General features: G+C 39.8%; 1 protein-coding gene across 1 annotated transcript in view; it reads right to left on the minus strand.

Annotated features, from left to right (window-relative positions):
* GPC6 (glypican 6) overlaps positions 1-21,270 on the minus strand; it is a 772,215-nt gene extending 750,945 nt beyond the window's left edge. Inside the window, exon 1 of the mRNA XM_038759586.1 lies at positions 21,231-21,270. The gene's annotated coding sequence lies outside the window, so the exon portion shown is untranslated. The remainder of the gene's footprint in view (positions 1-21,230) is intronic.
* Between the last annotated feature and the right edge of the window lie 776 nt (positions 21,271-22,046).

The raw sequence follows: 22,046 nt of genomic DNA on the forward strand, positions 1-22,046 counted from the left end.
ACACTTTTGATTTCCCAAATGTGGGAAAACACACACACAAAACACTACAAAGTTTAACCAAACTACCTCAATCCCTTAGCCTCAATTTTCACAAACATCCTACACTCAGGTCCTATAACCCCTTGCATTAAGGGAACTCACACTGTAGTGTCTGCCCTCATGTTGGATGCTACATTCATGGTCACATAATTTGTGGCAACACATCACACCACATTCAGATAGTTATGCAACATTAGAAGACCATCCCATTTATACTTTGTGTTTTATCCAAGGAGTTAAAAAGCCTTCTGGCAGAACTGAAGGTGCTTGCTCATTTTTTCCATTATTTTTGTTAGTCACCAACATGATCCCTCTACATAGCCTTTAAATTGTTTTTTAAACTTATCCCTGCACGAGTTTTCTTTTTGTATCCTTATATTCACTAATTTGCTATTATTTTGAGTAAACTGTATGATTGAGATGAATAATTGCATGCATAAGAGATTGCCAAAAATAAACACAATGTAAAAAAGATGTTATTTCTGAGAAAATGAGTCTATGTTTTTGAAAAGAAATGACATGCCCTTCAACCCACTTTTGGAATACCACTGCTATGATTACAACTAAGCCCCTTATGCTATTTAATATAATATTAATCAAGAGGTAGAAACACAATACCTTATGGCATTTTTCCCTAATAATGAAATACTTGCTTTCCTCAGTTGGAATCAGGAAGATTCCTAGATTCTTAGATAGTGACTTTGCCAAAATTATTTACTTGCTCAAGGGCAAGAGTTGGGGAAAAATGCATGACAGGGCAAATCTAAAGACAGAATGTTATGTAGCTGTGATATAAATCAGAACTCCACACATCCTCTGAATCTTTATTGTTTAAAACCTTTAATATTGCAGTGAAGACTAGGATTATCTTCTCCCTGATAGATTGCACTAAACCAACCATGAAGTAATAAACATGTCTTTGGACCTCCAAGTGCTATATGTTCAATGAAAATATCCATCTTTATGTGCATTAACACACATTCACCACAATTCACAATGCTAAGTATACAATAAATCTGAAATATTTCCAAGCGCACTCTGCTAATCAACACGATGAAATCACGTTGAGGGCATGATAATGCATCGAAAAAGAAGTCATGAAGGAAAATTCCCATTTTGCTTTCATCATTACTTGACTAGAATCTTTTTTTCCAAAGACACTGTTTAACGTATTTAAAACACATCTGACAGTGTTAAAGTCTAAGCCTTCCATAAAATAATGTGATGGTTATTTCAAAAATGTAACCAGAATTTAAAATGTTTTGGTTCCTTTAAGCCAATTGTCCTTCAAATCAAAGAATCAATTATGGAGTAGGTAGATTATCAATAAAGTCTGTCTTCCATCTGAGGGATAGTCTTTTTTTAAAAAAAAAACAAACAGAAAACAACAAAGACTAGAAATTGATCTGGCATGGTTGTCTTTCCCTTTCTCTCATTTTGAAGTTATTGACCATATTATGACTCCTCAATAATGTTGAGAGTTCAGTTTATCATTTTGCCTGAATACTAATCTATAAAGCAGTTATAATTCTTACTAACTTGCTCTGCTGCTAGTCCAGTAAGTAGAAAGAGTCCTGCTTTGAGTATTAGGGAACCAAGGTTTTGTTCTTGGGTCTGCTCAAAGCTATGTAACCTGTCCATGCCCTTCACAGCTGTGAGATGCCTGTTGCCTGAAACACGACTCTCAGGGAAGGGAGAGAGCAATTAATAATAATAATGGCATTTGTTAAGCACTTACTATGTGCCAAGCACTGTTCTAAGCACTGGGGTAGATACAAGGTAATCACGTTGTCCCACGTGGGAATCACAGGCTTCACCCCCATTTTACAGATGACATAACAGGTACAGAGAAGTTGTGACTTGCCCCAGGTCACACAGCTGACAAGTGACCGAGGCGGTATAAGAACACATGACCTCAGACTTCCAAACCTGTGCTGTTTCCACTAAGCCACCCTGCTTCTCCTGACAGAGGATACTTTCTCCCTGGCTTTGGATCTTGGCTGAAAAAGAATCATAGGGAATGGGCAAGCCAGCAGGAGTGTACAAGGATGCCAGACCATCAACCCTGACCATCAACCATCAGCCCGCAACCTTGGTGTCATCCTCGACTCCGCTCTCTCATTCACCCCTCACATCCAAGCCGTCACCAAAACCTGCCGGTCTCAGCTCCGCAACATTGCCAAGATCCGCCCTTTCCTCTCCATCCAAACCGCTACCCTGCTCATTCAAGCTCTCATCCTATCCCGTCTGGACTACTGCACCAGCCTTCTCTCTGATCTCCCATCCTCGTGTCTCTCTCCACTTCAATCCATACTTCATGCTGCTGCCCGGATTATCTTTGTCCAGAAACGCTCTGGACATATTACTCCCCTCCTCAAAAACCTCCAATGGCTACCGATCAATCTGCGCATCAGGCAGAAACTCCTCACCCTGGGCTTCAAGGCTCTCCATCACCTCGCCCCCTCCTACCTCACCTCCCTTCTCTCCTTCTACTGCCCAGCCCGCACCCTCCGCTCCTCCACCACTAATCTCCTCACTGTACCTCGCTCTCGCCTGTCCCGCCATCGACCCCTGGCCCACGTCATCCCCCGGGCCTGGAATGCCCTCCCTCTGCCCATCTGCCAAGCTAGCTCTCTTCCTCCCTTCAAGGCCCTGCTGAGAGCTCACCTCCTCCAGGACGCCTTCCCAGACTGAGCCCCTTCTTTCCTCTCCCCCTCGTCCCCCTCTCCATCCCCCCGTCTTACCTCCTTCCCTTCCCCACAGCACCTGTATATATGTATATATGGTTGTACATATTTATTACTCTATTTATTTATTTATTTATTTATTTATTTTACTTGTACATTTCTATCCTACTTATTTTATTTTGTTGGTATGTTTGGTTCTGTTCTCTGTCTCCCCCTTTTAGACTGTGAGCCCACTGTTGGGTAGGGACTGTCTCTATGTGATGCCAATTTGTACTTCCCAAGCGCTTAGTACAGTGCTCTGCACATAGTAAGCGCTCAATAAATACGATTGATTGATTGATTGAAACCCTAACTGGTTTGCACTATGAATGCCTGATGACCTATGTCTCAGTGGCTTTTATCCCTCTTTTTCTTCATTCACAAATATTGCAGAAGTGGATTGTGAAGCATGGCAAGGCTTCATCCCCACTTTACAGATGAGGTAACTGAGGCATAGAGAAGTTAAGTGACTTGCCCCAAGTCACACAGCTGACAAGTGGCAGAGGCGGAATTAGAACACACGACCTCTGACTCCCAAACCCGTGCTCTTTCCACTAAGCCACCCAGCTTCTCCTGACATAGGATACTTTCTCCCTGGTTTTGGATCTTGGCTGAAAAGGAATCACAGGAAATGGGCAAGCCAGCAGGAGTGTACAAGGATGCCAGACCATTAAACCTAACTGGTTTGCACTATGCATGCCTGATGACCTATGTCTCAGTGCCTTTTATCCCTCTTTCTCTTCTTTTGCAAATACTGCAGAAGTGGATTGTGATGCATGGCAGTCTACTATGGGGTATCAGGGTTTTTAAAGAGTGTGGAAAAAGCACATTCTGTGCCTTCGAGGTACTTTAGCCTCAATAGTTCTAGTAATGTATTGTTATTGATTCTCTTTTAGAGTCTAATACCTTACAATTATGGCCTTTAACTTAAACTTCATGCTTAGCCTCTTTTCACTCTTAAAAAAACCCACCACAAACTCCATATTAACTGGAGAGGATTAACCAATGCATAGCTCATTAGACTGTCTTTTTCTGAAGCACAATTTCCTACTGGCTTTGGCCCAAGCATTTAAATACTATAACTCTCTGGACAGATCTCATCGTCTTTGACTTGAATACAGCAAGAAGTGCTGAGGCTTCTTTTCCACTAATACCTTTGCTCTATATAATCCTTTATTTTATAGCCGGCCCCTGGGCTGCTCCCTAAGCTAAAATTTTGCTGTTCATAAAGCATGGTGACAAGTTCCATCGCATTACAGCAAAGACAATAGTGTTGCATTTGCTTTCCCGGGAGCCATTCATACACAATATGAATACTGATTCTCTAGGCTGCTGTTCAACGCAAATTGAAAGTAAAATGATGCCTTTTCCTCCAACATGAAACAACCTGTATTTTTGTTTTAATCTTTTTCTCCTGGTAGGACAGAGCCAGAACCAAAGATTGACTAACCGATATATATAGTTTTAGACTGTGAGCCCATTGTTGGGTAGGGACCATCTCTATATGTTGCCAGCTTGTACTTCCCAAGCACTTAGTACAGTGCTCTGCACACAGTAAGTGCTCAATAAATACGATTGAATGAATATGCATATATATATATATAACTTGTCTTGTGTGTATATGCTCATTAAAATATATATCATAATATAAATATTACATAGGTATACATTTTTAAAATGTGGTTCAAGGAGCAAATAGATGATTTGTCTTACAGAGAAGAAAGGAGTTTATCAAGATATGATATTACCACAGGCAGTAACAACTGGGAAGTAATAATCAATTATATTTATTGAGCACTTACTGTGAAGCATACTACTGTACTAGATGCTTGGGAAAATATAACATAAGAGAGTTGGTAGACACAGTCCCTACTCAGAGCAAGCTTAGAGTTTAGAGTGGGGAGACCAACATTAACATAACTACATAAATTATGGATATGTACAGAAGTGCTGTGGGGTCTGGAGAGGATGAATAAAGGGTACAAGGACAAAGGTGATGCAAAAGGGAGTGGGAGAAGAGGAAATGGGGGCCTAGTCAGGGAAGTCCTCTGGGAAGAGATGTGCCTTCAATGAGGTTTTGAAGGTGGGGAGAGTGGCTGTCTGCCGGATATGAGGAGGAAGGGTGTTTCAGGTCAGAGGCAGGGCGTGGGCAAAAAGTTGGCAGCAAAATACATGATTATAAATTATGGATTACCATTATAACTACATATTATAATGGTAAATTATAAAATGATTAAACTAGTCCCTGTCTAGGGGGTGTCTGCAAGTAAGTGGAAGAGTTTAGTTAGTTTTAGCTTTACAATCACATCTCAGTAGCTGGCTAGAAAATTTTAATCCAGGCTCTAGTTTCTTTAAAAAAAAAAAATGGGCACTAGAAATGCAGCCGGCAGTTGGTCAGAATTCTGGGTGAATGTTCCTAGAATCTGCCGTTTTCACCACATCCAAACTGCTACCTCACTGATCCAAGTGATTTTCATATCTCACCTTCATTAGTTGGTCTTCCTTCTGTATTGACTATTCACTTAGATCTCAATTGAGATCCCACCCTCAGCTGCAAAACATAACAATTCTCATATACTGCCATTTCTCCATCTGTAGTCTATCTTAATGCCTGTCTTCTCATCTAGACTGCAATCTTCTTGTAGGTAGGGATCATACTGGGAACAGAGAAGCAGCGTGGTTCAGTGGAAAGAGCACGGGCTTGGGAGTTGGAGGTCGTGGGTTCTAATCCTGACTCTGCCACTTGTCAGCTGTGTAACAGTCCCTTAACTTCTCTGTGCCTCAGTTACCTCTTCTGTAAAATGGGGATTAAGACTGTGAGCCCCATGTGGGACAACCTGATTACGTTATATCCCCCCTAGTGCTTAGAACAGTGCTTGGCACATAGTAAGTGCTTAACAAATGCCATCATTATTACACTGCAAACTCTGCTGTATTGTTCCATCCCAGGAAGTTAGTACACTGCTCTGTACATAGTAAGTGCTTAATAAATACCACTGATTGACTGATTGATATGTTGCTTTCATTTCTAGTTATCTCTGTTTCCACATTTGCTTCACAACTGGTGGAGAAAAAGGAAAATATCTTTTATTTTTGGACCCAGATGTCTCCCCTTGGTTATCTCATACACTCTCTTTGCCAGAATGAGTAGTCAGAGAGGCAGCAAGAAGTTTTTTCTATGCATGAATGAAGGTGCTTTTGACAGTACATCACCATTTTATCCTTCAGTCGTTGCATTAGGTTTTATCCTTCATTGGCTGCATTATGCTCTTCTGTAGTTATTCAGATGTCTTTGCACATCTCTGGTCACAGTAATTAAGCCCGCATCAGTATTCATTTTGCCTACCTCTGCCAATGAAGTTTAGGATGCTGTTAAACTATGTCTACGTGCTTCCATGGCCCCAATCTCTTTAATGCAAAGTCAATCTTCACAGCAACCGTGTCACCATAAACATCATTTAGTTTCCTTTTGCAGTTGTGTTACAGCTTGTCAGTGTGGAATTAAAGATAGCAGTTCCTAATTTCCAAGGCAGACTCTGTTATTCAAAGAGATGACACTTTGGGGGAAAATGCTCTGAAACTTCTAGTTTCTTGGTGGCCGACTTCAGCATGCCACAGTACTTGAGCTCCATGAAGTCAGAGAGGCACCATGAAGCCACCATGGAGAAGCAGCATGGCCTAGTGGAAAGAGCACGGGCTTGGGAGTCAGGGGTTGTGGGTTCGAATCCCAGCTTCACCACTTGCCTGCTGTGTAAGCTTGGGCAAGTCACTTCTCCATGCCTCAGAGATTTTACCTCATCTGTAAAATGGGGATTGAGACTGTGAGCCCCACGTGGGACAACCTGAATACCTTGTATCTACCCCAGCACTCAGACCAGTGTTTGGCACATAGTAAGTGCTTAACAAATGCCATTATTTTTATTATGAAGTTGTTATTTCAGGATGTGATACCTGTTGCAGAGAGGAGCGAATCCAGACAGATCTCTGTACTATCACTGCCGACCATTCTAGTGTAGATACAGGGTCAATTCTAACAGGACATTTCCACCTTTTGGTGGAAATCCTGACCTGGACCAGGTTCTGGATTGGTTAGAAGAGTGATACCTCCCAGTGGCTGAGCCACAGCAACCTTTGGAAGCATAGAACTGGTGTACCACTCTGGAGCCTGAAGATGTTTCATGTTATTACACCCTTTACCAATGTAGGACCCCATCCATCTCCCCTCCTCCCTTAATGGCTTAGTGGTAGAAAGGTTAAGGAGTGAATGTGTCAAAGTTGTGGAATATTAAATGGCACGTTCTCAAAATAGCAAGGTGGATGTCTAGGAGGCAACCTTCATGCAGTTCCTCAAATGCAGCCATCATGTATGTCCTCAGAGTAGCTTATTGCCACTGTTCTAGAGGAAATTACTAAGCTGGGTGGAAAATTGTTCTGACTCAGTAATAACTGTAGCATTTGTTAAGTGCTTACTAAGTACCAGGCATTGCACTAAGCATTGGGGTAGATACAAGCAAAGCAGATTAGACACAGTCCCCATCCCATGTGGGGCTCACACTCTCAATCCTCATTTTACATATGAGGTAACTGAGGCCCAGAGGAGTGAAGTGACTTACCCAAGGTCACACAGCAGACAAGTAGCAGAGCCGAGATTAGAAACCACGACTTTCTGACTCTTAGGCCCGTGTTCTATCCACTACACCATGCTGCTTGCATGCATTCTTACATTTTAAGGGAATTCATTCATGAGAGAAAGCACTATACATACAAGTTTGTAATACAGTGTCCATGGAAGACACATAACGAGGCCAAGCATTTCTTTTCCTCAAATAATGAACTATAGCTAACTGCAAGGGGGACAATTCATTCATTCATTCAATCGTATTTATTGAGTGCTTACTGTGTGCAGAGCACTGTACCAAGTGCTTGGGAAGTACAAGTTGGCAACATATAGAGACAGTCCCTACCCAACAACGGGCTCACAGTCTAGAAGGGGAGACCGACAACAAAACAAAACATGTGGTCAGGTGTCAAGTCATCAGAATAAAAAGAGGTAAAGCTAGATGCACATCATAGACAAAATAAATAGAATAGTAAATATATACAACTGATGGACTAATCTTGTCTCTATTTGGTCATTAGTATCTGCCCCAATTTTGTCATCAGTGAAACAGGTACAGTGATAATAACCTTAAATTTAATAACCATAATTAACCTTAATCAATCAATCAACAGCATTTGAATGCCTACTGTGTGCAGCGTACTCTACTATGGTTCAATAGCACAGAAGACCCTATCCCTCCCTTTAAGGGGCTAATGAGCTAACAAAATCCATTAATTACTGTACAGCATGCTCCTATCTGTAATTTATTTTGTGTCTATTTCCCTTGCTAGATTGTAAACTTGTTGAGAGATCATGTCTCCCAATTCTACTGTACTCTTTGTACTCTGTACTAGTGCTTAGTACAGGGATCTCTGAACACAGTAGGCACTCAAGTACTCAGACTGAAAACAAAATTGCAATGTGATCAGTGTGCCAGGCTACACAGACTGAACTTACTGTACTAGCAATCGAGACTTCACGGTTGTACAGGTCGCAATACCTGTTGGCAAAGCGTTTCCTCTGGCTCTATAGCATTAAAACAGTCTTCAAATGCTTATTTTAGGATTTTATCCTGATTGAGGAGTGCTACAGAGTCCTTAACCCTTTGACCTCTAAACTCCCTTTGCCTCACAAACCACCTGGGCCCTGAGGTTTGTAGTATGTTATTAGAAGGTCCAAGCTGACAGCTCCACCTGGATAATAAGCAGCACGGCTCAGTGGAAAGAGCACAGGCTTTGGAGTCAGAGGTCATGGGTTCAAATTCCGCTCCACCAATTGTCAGCTGTTTGACTTTGGGCAAGTCACTTCACTTCACTGGGCCTCAGTTCCCTCATCTGTAAAATGGGGATGAAGACTGTGAGCCCCCTGTGAGACAACCCCATCACCTTGTAACCTCTCCAGTGCTTAGAACAGTGCTTTGCACATAGTAAGTGCTTAATAAATGCCATTATTATTATTATTATTATTGTTATACTATGAATTAGGACAAATGATAGTAGCATTATACACACCATATATGTGAAGGAAGTAACAGCCTTCTGAATCTAAGGCACCAAACTATCAACAATAGTTCAAAGGAATTCCAGGTTTAGATTTCTCTACACTGTGACAGAGCTAATACAGGGTTAAGTCTGGTCATTCATTGACACTTTACCGAGATTCTGGACTGTCACACATGATATACACAAACTGACAAGATACGATTTACACACTATTAAGAAGCATTTATGGTTGGAAAGTTATAGTCAGACAGCTCTATAACTGTCCACATCACTTGAGGAGAACACATTTATTCATGTGTGTGATTTCTAGTACTATTGTACTTTAGGCAATCACCCAAATTGTTACCATGCTAATTACATTTGCAAATAATAACAAGGGAAAGGACAGGAATGTCCAGAATAATATTAGAAATGAAAATATTGACAAATGGCAATAGAAACAAACCAAATGAGATTTAGTAAGGATGGATGAAATGAGAAAAATAAAGAGCACTCATTCAAAATGAAAGATAACTAGTTCTAAGCTAGCTTGACAGAAATAAATTTTGGGGAGATTTAGGAGGCAGAAAGCTGAACTTAAATCAAGAAAGAAAAGGTTCTATATAAACACTGTGGTATTCTCTGAACTTACTTAAACTTATCATATGGGTTTCTTCAGTCCCAGAGGCTTTCAGTTTATTCATACTTCAATTCAATTTGTTCAGAGTAAGCAAACAGAATCAATAAGGAGTTATAAATCTAAACTGCCACTGTCACATCCTGCTCCATGCCCATTTCGTCTTTACCATCTGTGAGCCAGACCCCAAACCCACCCTAAAAGTGGGTAGCCACTGCAGGTCGTCTGCATTAAAGCTGGGTCTTTCATTCATTTATTCAATCATATTTATTGAGCGCTTCCTGCGTGAAGAGCACTGTACTAAGCACCTGGGAAGTACAAATCGGCAAGATATGGATACAGACGGTCCCTACACAACAACAGGCTCACAGTCTAGAAACCTATGTCCTTCAGCAAACTCAGGAAGCTATCTAAACCTGGCATGCTAGAGAAACAAATGTGGTTGTGAAATATCAGTTCTCAATTTGCTGATGTATAATATATTTTGCAAAATTTAATTAAGTATACAGTTCATTCAGTCGAATTTATTGAGTGCTTACTGTGTGCAGAGCACTGTACTAAGCACTTGAAAAGTACAATTCAGCAACAGAGACAATTCCTACCCAACAACGGGCTCACAGTCTAGAAGGGGGAGGCAGACAACAAAACAAGTAGACAGGCATCAATAGCATCAAAATAGATAAATAGAATTATAAATATATACACATCGTTAATAAAATAAATAGAATTATAAATATGTACATATATACATAAGTGCTGTGGGGCTGGGAAGGAGGTAGGGCAGAGGAAAAGGGAGGCTTAGTCCGGGAAGGCCTCCTGGAGGAGATGAGCTCTCAGTAGAGCTTTGAAAAGGGGAAGTGAGCTACTTTGGCAGATGTGAGGAGGGAGGGCATTCCCGGCCAGAGGTCGATGGCGGGACAGGCAAGAACGAGGCCCTGTGAGGAGGTGAGCGGCTGAGGAGCGGAGTGTGCAGACTGGGCTGGAGAAGGAAAGAAGGGAGGTGAGGTAGGAGGGAGCAAGGTGATGCAGAGGTTTGAAGCGAAAAGTGAGGAGTTTTTGCTTCATATGAAGGTTGATAGGCAACCACTGGAGAGTTTTGAGGGGGATGACACGCCCAGAGTGTTTCTGGAAAAAGGTAATCCGGGTGGCAGAGTGAAGTATGGACTGAAGAGAGGAGAGACAGGAGGTTGGGAGATCAGAACTATTTGGGGGAGCAAATTAAAGCACAGTGTAAAAGAAAAGCGTTCCTAATTTTTGCCAGAGTGAATTTTAAAATCATAAGCAGAAGTTTTTAGTCTGCCATTCCAAGAGTCTTGGTGCCTGTCTGCAAAGGTATACTAGCACTTACCTTGGTGCCAGTCAAAAAAGTCAGTATACTATGTTCAAAATGCATTCCCCATGTGGGAAAAACTACAGTTACATAAACAAAGGGTACATTTATAACTCATCTAACAAAAAAACACATTTTTTTATTATTAAAGTCTTCTTTTAGCCTTAAGAAATCCGAGAACAATCTGCTCAAGAAAAATGTCCAAAGACTATTACAATACGAATAGGAAGCTACTATTCCCGGAGCATTGCCTAGAAACCTTCTTCCAACCACAAAGTAATTTTTAAAACACTATTAAAAAAGACACATAACATTGCATTTAGAGGAGAATTGAAGCTTTGCCTGTGGATATCTGTGATTCCTGTTATAATGCATTAAAAGCAACTTTATGAAGCATCTCTCAAAAAGGGATCATTTGGGTACATTTAGTGATCACACTATAAAATACTGAATGATAATCAAGCTGCTATGTTTAAAAATATGATACATTTTAATAATATTCAAAAGAATAAGGAATTATTGTCAATAGGTTACATTAAGCCAAACTGTCATTTTTCCATTCCTATGTGAATATTTGCAATTCTCATATTTCAGTCATTAAAATACTGTGCTAAAAGATAGAGCTTAAGAACTTAAAGGTAAACGTTTTTTGTGTTTAACAGGCTGATTCTCTAATAGAAAATGTAGTTAAAGACAATAAGCTCCAAAAAACTGACATAACATTTTTAGTTCTTTAGAAAGAAGGAAAACTTAGTGATGACTGAAATCTGAACACATTCTGGGCAGGGACTGTCTCCCTCTATTGCTGTATTGTGCTTTCCAAGCACTCAGTACAGTGCTCTGCACACAGTAACTGCTCAATAAATACAACTGAATGAATTGAAAGAAAGGTGTAGCTCTTTGTGATTTCCAAGATAGAAGTAATAACAGAGGCAGCAACAATTATGGAACGTTGACTGGATGCCATCCTCTCTATTAAGAGATTAAGTGAAAACAAAAAAGTGGCACATTTTTTGCCAATAAGGAGCTTCACTCTGGAGGTGACAAACATAGAAGTACTTACAAATGGAATAATGAAAATAAATATTCAAATGAACAAACAGTACTTAGGATGGTACTGTAAATTTATATGTAAGTGTAAAGGATCAAGTTCATTACATGTTGCGACTGTGGGAATTAACTATGGAGAGCTTGATGGAAGTGGTGGAATTTCAATATGGAGAGATCTATAGACTGTTGGATTTATGGGAAGGGGCTAAGCTGTGGGGATGGCACTGATACGATGATAAGAGGCTGAAGAGTGGAAAGATAAGTACAGATAGACTAAGACTAAAGGCACATTTGCGGTGAAGCACGTAGCTATGCCTGGTGGGATGACAGGGAAAGATCTTAGTGCTAATTGAGGGAACTCTGTTTTTGATTGGGTGGGACACGGAGTCTTGTGGGGAAGGCCTTTGAGTAAAGAGTCTCCAGGAATTTCCTCATGCAGCAGTTCTTAGACTAGGGAAGAGAGAGATTGGATAAAGAAACAGCATTGTGAAGACTAATATAGTAGTCCTGGAAAAGTAAGCTTGCTAGGGCCAGGGCCTGTGTTATACTTTCCAAGACAATAGCAAACTTCACTGCACCCAGTGGGAGTTCCTCCTGGTTCTCCTCCTATCTTTCTTGGTTGCTTCTTGTCAGTGTCTTCCTCTGACTCCTCTTCCGTTTCCTACTCCATAACCTGTGGAAGGTCTTCAGAGTTCAGTTCTAAGTCCCCTTCTATTTCTCAATCCATACCTACTCAGTCTCTCATTTACTTTCACAGATGCATCTATCACCTCTACACAGATGATCCCTCCAGCCCTGATCTTCTTTTCTCCTATCCATGCCCTTCATCTCCTTTTCAATCAGGAGGACCATCACTCTTCCCTTCTTCAAAGCCCACCTCCTCAAATCACAGCTCTTCAAACAGGCCTTCCCTGACTTGGCCCCTCCCTTCTGGGTCACCTACGCACTTGGGTTTGTTTCACTTTAGCACTTTGGAATTCACCTCTCCTCCAACTCCATAGTACTTATGTACATATCCATCTGTAACTTGTTAATGTCCGTCTTCCCTTCTATTTTGTAAGCTCCTTGTGGCAGGCATCATCTAAACCTACTATTCTGTATTGTACTCTCCAGGTATTCTGTGTGCCTAGCACTTGGAAATGTACAATAGACAAGATTTCTTTCCACAAGGAGCTTATAAATTCAATGTTTACTGTTAATGGAATTTAAGATATTAGCTACCTTATAATTGTTTGTTTTTATTTCAAAGTCACCCCTTCAGAAATTAAAACGTGCCATTTGTAGTGAAATGTTATCATCATGCATCCTGATGTATCATGATGCTATTATTGTTTTCCTAGTATATGGTAGTTTCCCCTCTTTACCAAACCATCTCTCCATTCCGTAGTCTTCCAGATAAACCACTTATTAAAAAGGCATTTTCTGATTAATCTCAACCACCTTGGTTATCACTAACCACTAAGTATTCATGTGGAAAGCTATTTGTTCATTTGATTCCTTAATTTTGTCTTCCTTACTTGCATCCTGACCATGGACGTTAAGAATCTCCATTAGCACACCACTTAGGTGACTACTCTCTCAGATTTACTTGTTACCTTCTCCAGCTATACCTTAGCAGGCACTTTTGCTGCTCTCAACCGAACCTTCTTACTATTCCTCACACTTGACTTTTCCCATCTTCAGTCAATTTGCTCATGTGTTCTTTCCTCCCCCATGCCTGCCCCTTAAAATATGCTTGATCAAAGACCATTTTCAAAGCCCTCCTGAAATTTCAATTCCTGCAGGAAGCATTTCCCAACTCATATCCACAAATTCTGATCTTGTCATTAGTAGCATTTACAGATATAGAAATTTAAGTGCTCCATTTCTTTATTCATTCCTTAATTCATCCTCTTGTTACTACTATGCATAAACACGGTAAAAGACATGCAGATGACTATTAACTACTTTTTAGAAGCATTTCACTGAGCCATATATGTGGCCCAGTAAAGCAGTGTGGCTCAGTGGAAAGAGCATGGGCTTAGGAGTCAGAAGTCATGGGTTCAAATCCTGACTCCGCCACTTGTCAGCTGTGTGACTTTGGGCCAGTCACTCCACTTCTCTGTGCCTCAGTTTCCTCATCTGTAAAATGGGGATGAAGACTGTGAGCCCCATGTAGGACAACCCAATCACCTTGCATCCTCCGAAGCGCTTAGAACAGTGCTCTACACAGAATAAGCGCTTAACAAATGCCATCATTATTATATGTGTGAGGGACAAGAGAAGACTACCCCTAAGAGAGCTGAAATGAATAAGCAGGATGGGAAAAAAATGTTTTAGAGACACAGTAAGCTAAATCTCAAATAATGTGGCATAAGAAGTTAGTAGTCAGAGTTCAGTATCAAGACAGGATCTTGATATATATGTATATACGCTTGTACATATTTAGTACTCTATTTTACTTGTACATATCTATTCTATTTATTTTATTTTGTTAGTATGTTTGGTTTTGTTCTCTGTCTCCCCCTTTTAGACTGTGAGCCCACTGTTGGGTAGGGACTGTCTCTATATGTTGCCAACTTGTACTTCCCAAGTGCTTAGTACAGTGCTCTGCACACAGTAAGCGCTCAATAAATACAATTGATTGATTGATTGATTGATAAGCATCTACCCAGTCAGAAGGTGGAAGCAGCATCTTTGATTCTCACTCCCTCCCATGCCCATCAGATGAAAACAGTGAGAGAACAATATTCACATTCCCAATTTCCACTTAGCTGGAAATGGACAGACAGAGCAACCTTCATCATCATTCTTCATCTTTCACGTACCCCTTTTCTAACCCCTTTTTCATACCTTCAGCTTGTCTCCCTGACAGTATCTTTTAAAACTACAATTAGGTTCCTCCTTCTAATTTTGGACTTTATCTTTTTATTCTTATATTAAGTGCTGCCGAGTCATTTCTGATTCATAGCGACTCCATGGATATACTCTCTCCCGAACATCCTGACCTCTGCAAATAATCCGCAACCTTTCTAATGGTTCTTCCATTATTGTTATTATGGTCTCTAGCCAGCTAGCTGCCGGTCTGCCTCTTCTACATTTTCCCTGGACTTTTCCTAGCATTAGTGTCTTCTCCAGAGAATTAGTCCTCCTGATTATGTGTCCAAAATATGCTAATCTAAGTTGAGTCATTTGGCCTTCCAAAGACCACTTTGGTTTAATGTGCTCCAAAATCCATTTTTTTTTGGGGGGGGGGCAGTCCATGGTATTTACAAGAGCCTTCTCTAACACCACATTTCAAATGAATCAATGTTGTTCCTAGCCTGCTTTTTCACTGTCCTACTTTCCAGTTATCTTTTGGGCAAGAAATATCCTGTATTCCTAGCACATAAACAGTTTCCCAGCCCCGCTTTGCCTTTTCACCCTTTTCCTGCCATTTGAGATGTGAGCCCCATGCGAGGCAGAGAATGTGTCCGACCTCATTTATATCTACCCCAGCACTTAGAATAGTGTTTGACATATAGTAAGTGCTTAACAAACACCTTAAAAGCAACGCTTTCCGAGAAGCCCTAGGAGGGATAGGGAAGCAAATAAGGATCAAAGAAGACTTGATTTGCCTTTGAGACTTTAAGAGGATTCTCACTCCAAAAAAAGGAGAAACAAAATTGAGATGGACGCTATGGGTAACAAATGCACCAAGCAAGGGGTGATCATGATATGGAAGGGATGGTTGGTTTTATGTTGAGTTGACCTCACTCATATGCTGGGTTAACCTCAGTTATACAGGCCAAACATCTTTCAATCTGTAGCATCATTTCCTATCCAGAAAGACAAAAGTATACACAACCCTGATAATTTAAAACAGGATGTGAGATTGAGATAATGCTGCACAAGACAAGCAGAATCAGAATCAAAGCTTCTAAACAGGGATAACCAAAGGCAACCTACATAAAATCTACAATCAATTTCTGTTGGCAAACTATTTAAATGTTTTGTAAGGACTGGATTTGGACCAAAAGATCCATGTCAGAACATATAACCCCGAATCACTCTATGTAACTCCCTATAACCCTAACCTTAACCCTAACGTATCTCTAATGCTGTTTCCAGGTAGAAAATTGAATGATTCCAACATAATCACAACCATCATAACACTAATGATAACTAAAGGGAGATTTAACTTCTTCCCACAAGTGCTAAAATTTACAAATAGATACATATACTAATCAGCACAATTGTTGAAGACCATCTAAATTTCAAGGGGGTGGTTACTGATCAGAGCTCTTCTCAGACAAGGAGTAATATATTATTGTAGTAGCCATATAACTTCTAAACAACTAATCAGAAAGCAGCAAGTTGTAGTGTTAATCCTCACCACTTATTATTGTCAGTAAAAACAACGTTCTCTACAGCAACTCAGAGATGGCTGATAGATTCCAGAATAGTTGAATGTTATCGAAGTGCCTAGAACAGAGTTCTGCATACAGTAAGCACCCAATAAATACCACTGATTGATTATACCACCAAAATATTTTTTGAAAATATACAGCAAAGCATTTTGATGACAGATTTCACTGACAACTCAGTTTCCACGAAGTCCTCCTCAATACAAAGACTGAGCCTGCAAGTGAAGAAAGTTCCAGAAGTCAGAACTAATTCTCTTCAGGCTTCTCAGAGTCAGAAGAAATTGTCTATGAGATCATTTCTTAGAAATGGAACTTAGAGTACTACTAGATACCAGAGCTATTTAAAAATATATGGATTGCCTATGGTGCGGTAGCCTCGAAAAACACTGAATGAATAAGTTAACTATATATAGTTATTTGGAAAGACTGATGCAAGTACTTGGTTCCAACTCAGTTCCATGTGAACAATCACAATGTTTACAAAATATTCAAGGCTAATTAACCAATTTATCCTGAGTATTTTCCCAAGTCGCTTTGGAATAAGCAACAAAATCACTTACTAGAGAAGTGGCAAAAATCACCAGAAAAAAATGCCTCAGGTAAAGAAATTTAATACGTATACATATTTTTTTTTTAAAAAAAGAGAATAGTGTGGTCACCAGTCTTGCTTGCTCAAACAGTTTCCAGATATTTCTAAATTGTGGAGTGAATACTTCACCAGGTTGTGGACTCACTATTTTCCAAATACCTTACATTCTTTCCCCAAGCATCCTCCACCATCATTATCAAAGACAGAATAGTAGGTTGAATGAACATAATGGGAATAATTGTGGTACTTCATAAGCACTTACTAAGCACTAGGGAAGAAGATAGTCTTCTAGACTGTGAGCCCGTTCTTGGGTAGGGACCATCTCTATATGTAGCCGATTTGTACTTCCCAAGCGCTTAGTATAGTGCTCTGCACACAGGAGGCGCTCAATAAATACGATTGAATGAATGAATGAATATAAGATAATTTGGTCAGAGAGTCCCTCAGTTCCTCACAGTAGTAATAATAATAATGGTATTTGTTAGGCACTTACTACATTCCAGGCACTGTAATTAGGTGTTGGGGTACATACAAGATAATTAGGTTGGATACAGTCTAAATTGAAGGGATAACAGATATATTATGCCCATTTATAGATTGGAAACTTAGGGCACAGAGGTCAAATGGCTTGCCCTGGATCATACAGCTGGTAAATGTCAGAGATGGAATTAGAAACCCAAGCACTTTTATTGAGCACTTACTGTATACAGAGTACTGTACTAAGGTTTGGTAGAGCGCAGTATATAAAAAAGAGTTGGTAGACACGTTACTGATTCTCAGGCCTATGCTCCTAGGTGATGGTGCTTCCCTATGAAATATTGGTCTGAACCGCGATGGCAGTGTTTATGGTTTTTAACTAACTGCCTCTCCCTTATAATCATAGATCATGATTATTGAGTGCCAGGGATTATGTAATTTCCACCTTTATTTCCCCAGCACTTAATCAATGATATTTATTGAGTGCTTACTGTGTGCAGACCACTGTACTAAGCTCTTGGGAGACTACAGTATAAAAATATAACAGACACATTCTCTCCTCACAACAAGCTTACAGTCAGTGCCCTGGACAAAGTACTTAGAAATTGTAATAAATATGTGCTTAGAGCTAACATAACACAGGATAATACCCTATTCCCAACACCACTCTCTTTTGGAGCCCCTATTTTACTCAACTGTGGGGACTTCACCTGTCTCCAGTGCTCTTGTTTCCCTTTTTTAAAAAAACAGAAAAGTTACTTGCTATCTTTCCTATTTTCCATGGCTTTGGTCCCATATTCCCTGCCTTAGCTTCTATGTTCCTCTTTCTTTTACCCAAGTTCTTTACAGTTGATCTCATATTCTTTCTTTTTTCTTTCAGCTCTTCCCTCTTCCTCCCTTTATTCCAATTCTCTTGTCTTTTTTCTATCATCCCCTATGCTACACATTCCATTAAAGTGATAACAAATGGTTATTGCTTGAATGTGGAAAAGATATGATATGTAACCAGTGCTGTACATTGACATGTTCAAATGAAATAGGCCCATTAGAACACTGGCCATAAGACAGCATACCTTTCTGCAAGTGTATTCCCACCCCCTAAACACAGAAAATCATCTCCACATAATGCACCTTATAAATCTTCCTCGGTTTTCTGTTCCTTGATCGGCTGGCTTGCTTTTGAAAGTGATTTTTATATCTTTTTAATTTCCTGTTGCACTTTATACATTTTAGCTAGTTTTACATCCATTAATTCAAGCTTACATTTACAATAAATCTAATGCTTTCAAACTGCTACATCTGGGAAATGCAAAACTTTCTCCCATGGAGTCAGATTAACTCTGACTTTTAAAATGTAAATTATATTTGTTTTCCCATTAATGCTGTAAAAAAGTCACAAGTGGATTTTTCATCACAGTCACATTATGTTATGATGGTATTTACCTACTTATGACATTTCAAGTTGGTATGAGTATTGAAAACCTCAAATAAAATCATAGTCTTTAGTTTTTTTTTATCCCTCCATCAAAATTCACTGTCAGGGAAAATGCTAAGCTTCAAGGTACTATCCAACACAAATTTAAACCTCACTTAGAGTTGAATAGAATTCATACAAATATAAACCCAAAAAACTAATAAAAGTAAAATAAATATTTTTAAAATTCTAAATGTCTCCATTCAGGAAAAAAAAATGGGAAACTAAACATCATGAAAGTTTTTCATTTAAATTAAAACCTAAGACATGTGGAAAGATATTCACTACATATATTTCTTAACATGTGAAATGCTAATTAGTTTTATCAAAATGCATTCACATTCATAGGACACAGATGACAAAAGCCACAGGTGGTAATGTAAAGAACTCTGCTTATCAGACATGACTAATAATGTCTGTGTTGCCAAAGAAACCAAATTGTCTCAGAAATGTATGATTTGACATTCACAAATCAATGTTTCAAAAAAGCAACTCATCTGTCTGGCATTGTAAATTACATTTTCCAGTAATGACTTCATACACTTCTCCTTTATTCATGTGTCTCATTTATTTCTCTTGATCAACTGGATGCATCCAAAAAAGTGCTGTTTGAGCGAACTTTTCTTGCAAAATAAATCACATTTTTAAACCCAAAGGACAAGGCTGTAGTGCCATAGATCATTCTTCAATTGGCAAACTCTCTCACACCAATGATCAATCACTGTCTCTCCAAAACAACTGGTCCTCCTTCTCTCTAGAATCTCCAAGACTCTGATTCTCTACATCCAAGAAAAAATTTCCTCCCATTTTGCACTAAACTTCATCTCATTAACCCTAAAAATTGTGGTTTAAAGATCACATCTCTTTGGACGTTTTCTCTTTCAGTTACCCATTCTCCCATCATTGTTTCTAATACTATCCACCATGACAGTCTTATAAATGGCCACTTTTCACTGTACAAACCTGTACTATTTTGCACATTTCAGATCAAATTTACATACTGTGTTACCTTGTCTCTCTTTGGAAACACACCAAAGGTGGCAGGAATAGCCTTTAAGAACATCACACACATCATCCAAAATATTTATTGAACACTAGACGCTGGAGGGATATATCTAGAAAAGAAATATGGCATTCCAACCAACAACGAGATGACAATTATTCATTCAATCATATTTATCGAGCACTTACTATGTGCAGAGCACTGTACTAAGTGCTTGGGAAGGTCAATTAAGCAACAGAGACAATCCCTGCCCACAAAAGGCACCCAATTATGATCAAATTCTTCTAATTTTACATTGACAACGTGAGATGCTGGAATAAAAAAATCTGTAAGAACCTTCCCACAGTTGTATAGGAGCAACAATGGCCTCTGCTCTAGTTGAGATAATCACAGAGCCTGATGTTAACACTAGGAGTTCAGGTGACTCAAAATGGCAATGTGAATACCCCCAACACTCTCACTTGTGTGCTACTTTAGTAGGAGGCTGAAACAATAAGGGAAGTGATATGTGGAGGTAAAAGCAGTTTCTTGGGTAAAGCAGAGGGCTGAACCCCAAAAGTCACAGGTTTTCAAAAGAATCTTCTCTAATACTGTAATTGTGTTCTAACAAAAACATGTATGAAAAAAACATGTTATGACAAAGCTAAGTGCATAATCTTTTCATCATTTACCAGGTGCATAATATGCTGTTAAGATAAGAAATCTTTCAAAATAAGACCATGACTTTGACAAAAGAGGTATGATGCTGAATCAAACTCATTTCATTTTACCTAAACCCTCCAGTGCCTGTAACTCAGGCTCTTTAAATGTGAAATCTGTTATGCGTCATTTCCAAAGACCTGCTGACAAATTTATTTTTAGGGTTACCAGAGGCAGAAGTAATTTCTATTTGTGATTGACAGATTGCTCAGTTCTGCTGTGGTTCCTCAGTGGGCTCCACGTTGAATTTTGCAAAATGTTCATGCTTTTTCAGCATTTTTGGAGAACATCAAAACATATGCGAGCATTTTAAAGGTGCTTTGAATTGAGGTGGGATGGTTGAGTAATTTTTTTTTCCACTTCCCCAACTGCAGCCTCTGTTTCAGAGCCCCTGTAAATGAGCTGGGACAGTAGAGAAAAATATATGTGCAGTTCTCCTAGCTTCTTCCTCTTGGGCTTCATGAAATGTCCTGACTCTCTCTTCCCGGGTGCCACTTCCTGGTCAGAAGATTGGGAGACCTACTAATTCAAAGTATGAGATTTACAGATCACTAGCCATTAAAAAATGCCTATTAGAAATATCTCATCTTCAAGGACTTTAATAGTTCAGAGCAAAATGTGCCTAACCATATAGACCCAGGGGAATTATTGAACGAGATCCCTTGTTGCAGGACAGGTGGAGTTTTATAATTCCTAAACCCTCTCTAACCAGATTCAGGTTTCGTTCCCGGGATCCCTACCTCTGCTCTTGCTCTGGAGCTGGAAGAGCAGAAAGAGGTTCAGTGTCTGAGAAGCAAGAATATAGGAGGATTATATGGGATTAGAATTGAGATTGAGGGAATTAGATCTCTCCCTGACCTCTCCATCTCTTATCTCTCCTCTCTCTAGTCCATATTTCACTCTGCTTCCTTGATCCTTTTCCCCCCAAAATGTCTAGTCCTTCTCTATCTCCCCACTCTTCAACAGTCTCCAATGGTTGCCCATCCATCCATCTCTGGGTTAGTTCCACAAAGCAATACCATCTTTAGGGGCAGCAATGATACTATTTAGCCACCTTCAAGTCATCATGCCCCATGTACTCTCCATACCCAAACTACCTTCCCTTGATGACCAAACCACCCCCTCTGCTGAAATCAACTCACTCACTCCCTTATCCCTTCACCAATCTCATCACTAACAGACAGTCCTGGATCATCACCACTGTCCACTTCCTTCACTCCTGTGAATGCACAGAGTGCTGTGGCAGAAATTAAAATATCAGGCCAACCTCATCCACTCATCTTCATTCTTACTTGATTTAACTCTGACCTCTTCTCCACCTGGCAACATTATTCCTCCATCCTAATTGACTCCCCTGCCCACTGCCCTCAGAAGTTTAACTCCCTCCTTAAACCCATCACTTGGTTCCCCTTCCCTTCTCTTGCCCCATTGACCTAGCCACATACTTTCTTGAAAAAACTGAAACCAACAGGCATGCTCTTCCTAAAATCTTCCCTACCTCTGTCCAGTCCCTCCATCCTCCTGCTCTTCTTCAACTCTCCCCTTTTCCAGCAGTA

Source organism: Tachyglossus aculeatus, chromosome 17 (genome assembly GCF_015852505.1).
Source record: "Tachyglossus aculeatus isolate mTacAcu1 chromosome 17, mTacAcu1.pri, whole genome shotgun sequence".
In the NCBI taxonomy this organism is placed as follows: Eukaryota; Metazoa; Chordata; class Mammalia; order Monotremata; family Tachyglossidae; genus Tachyglossus; species Tachyglossus aculeatus.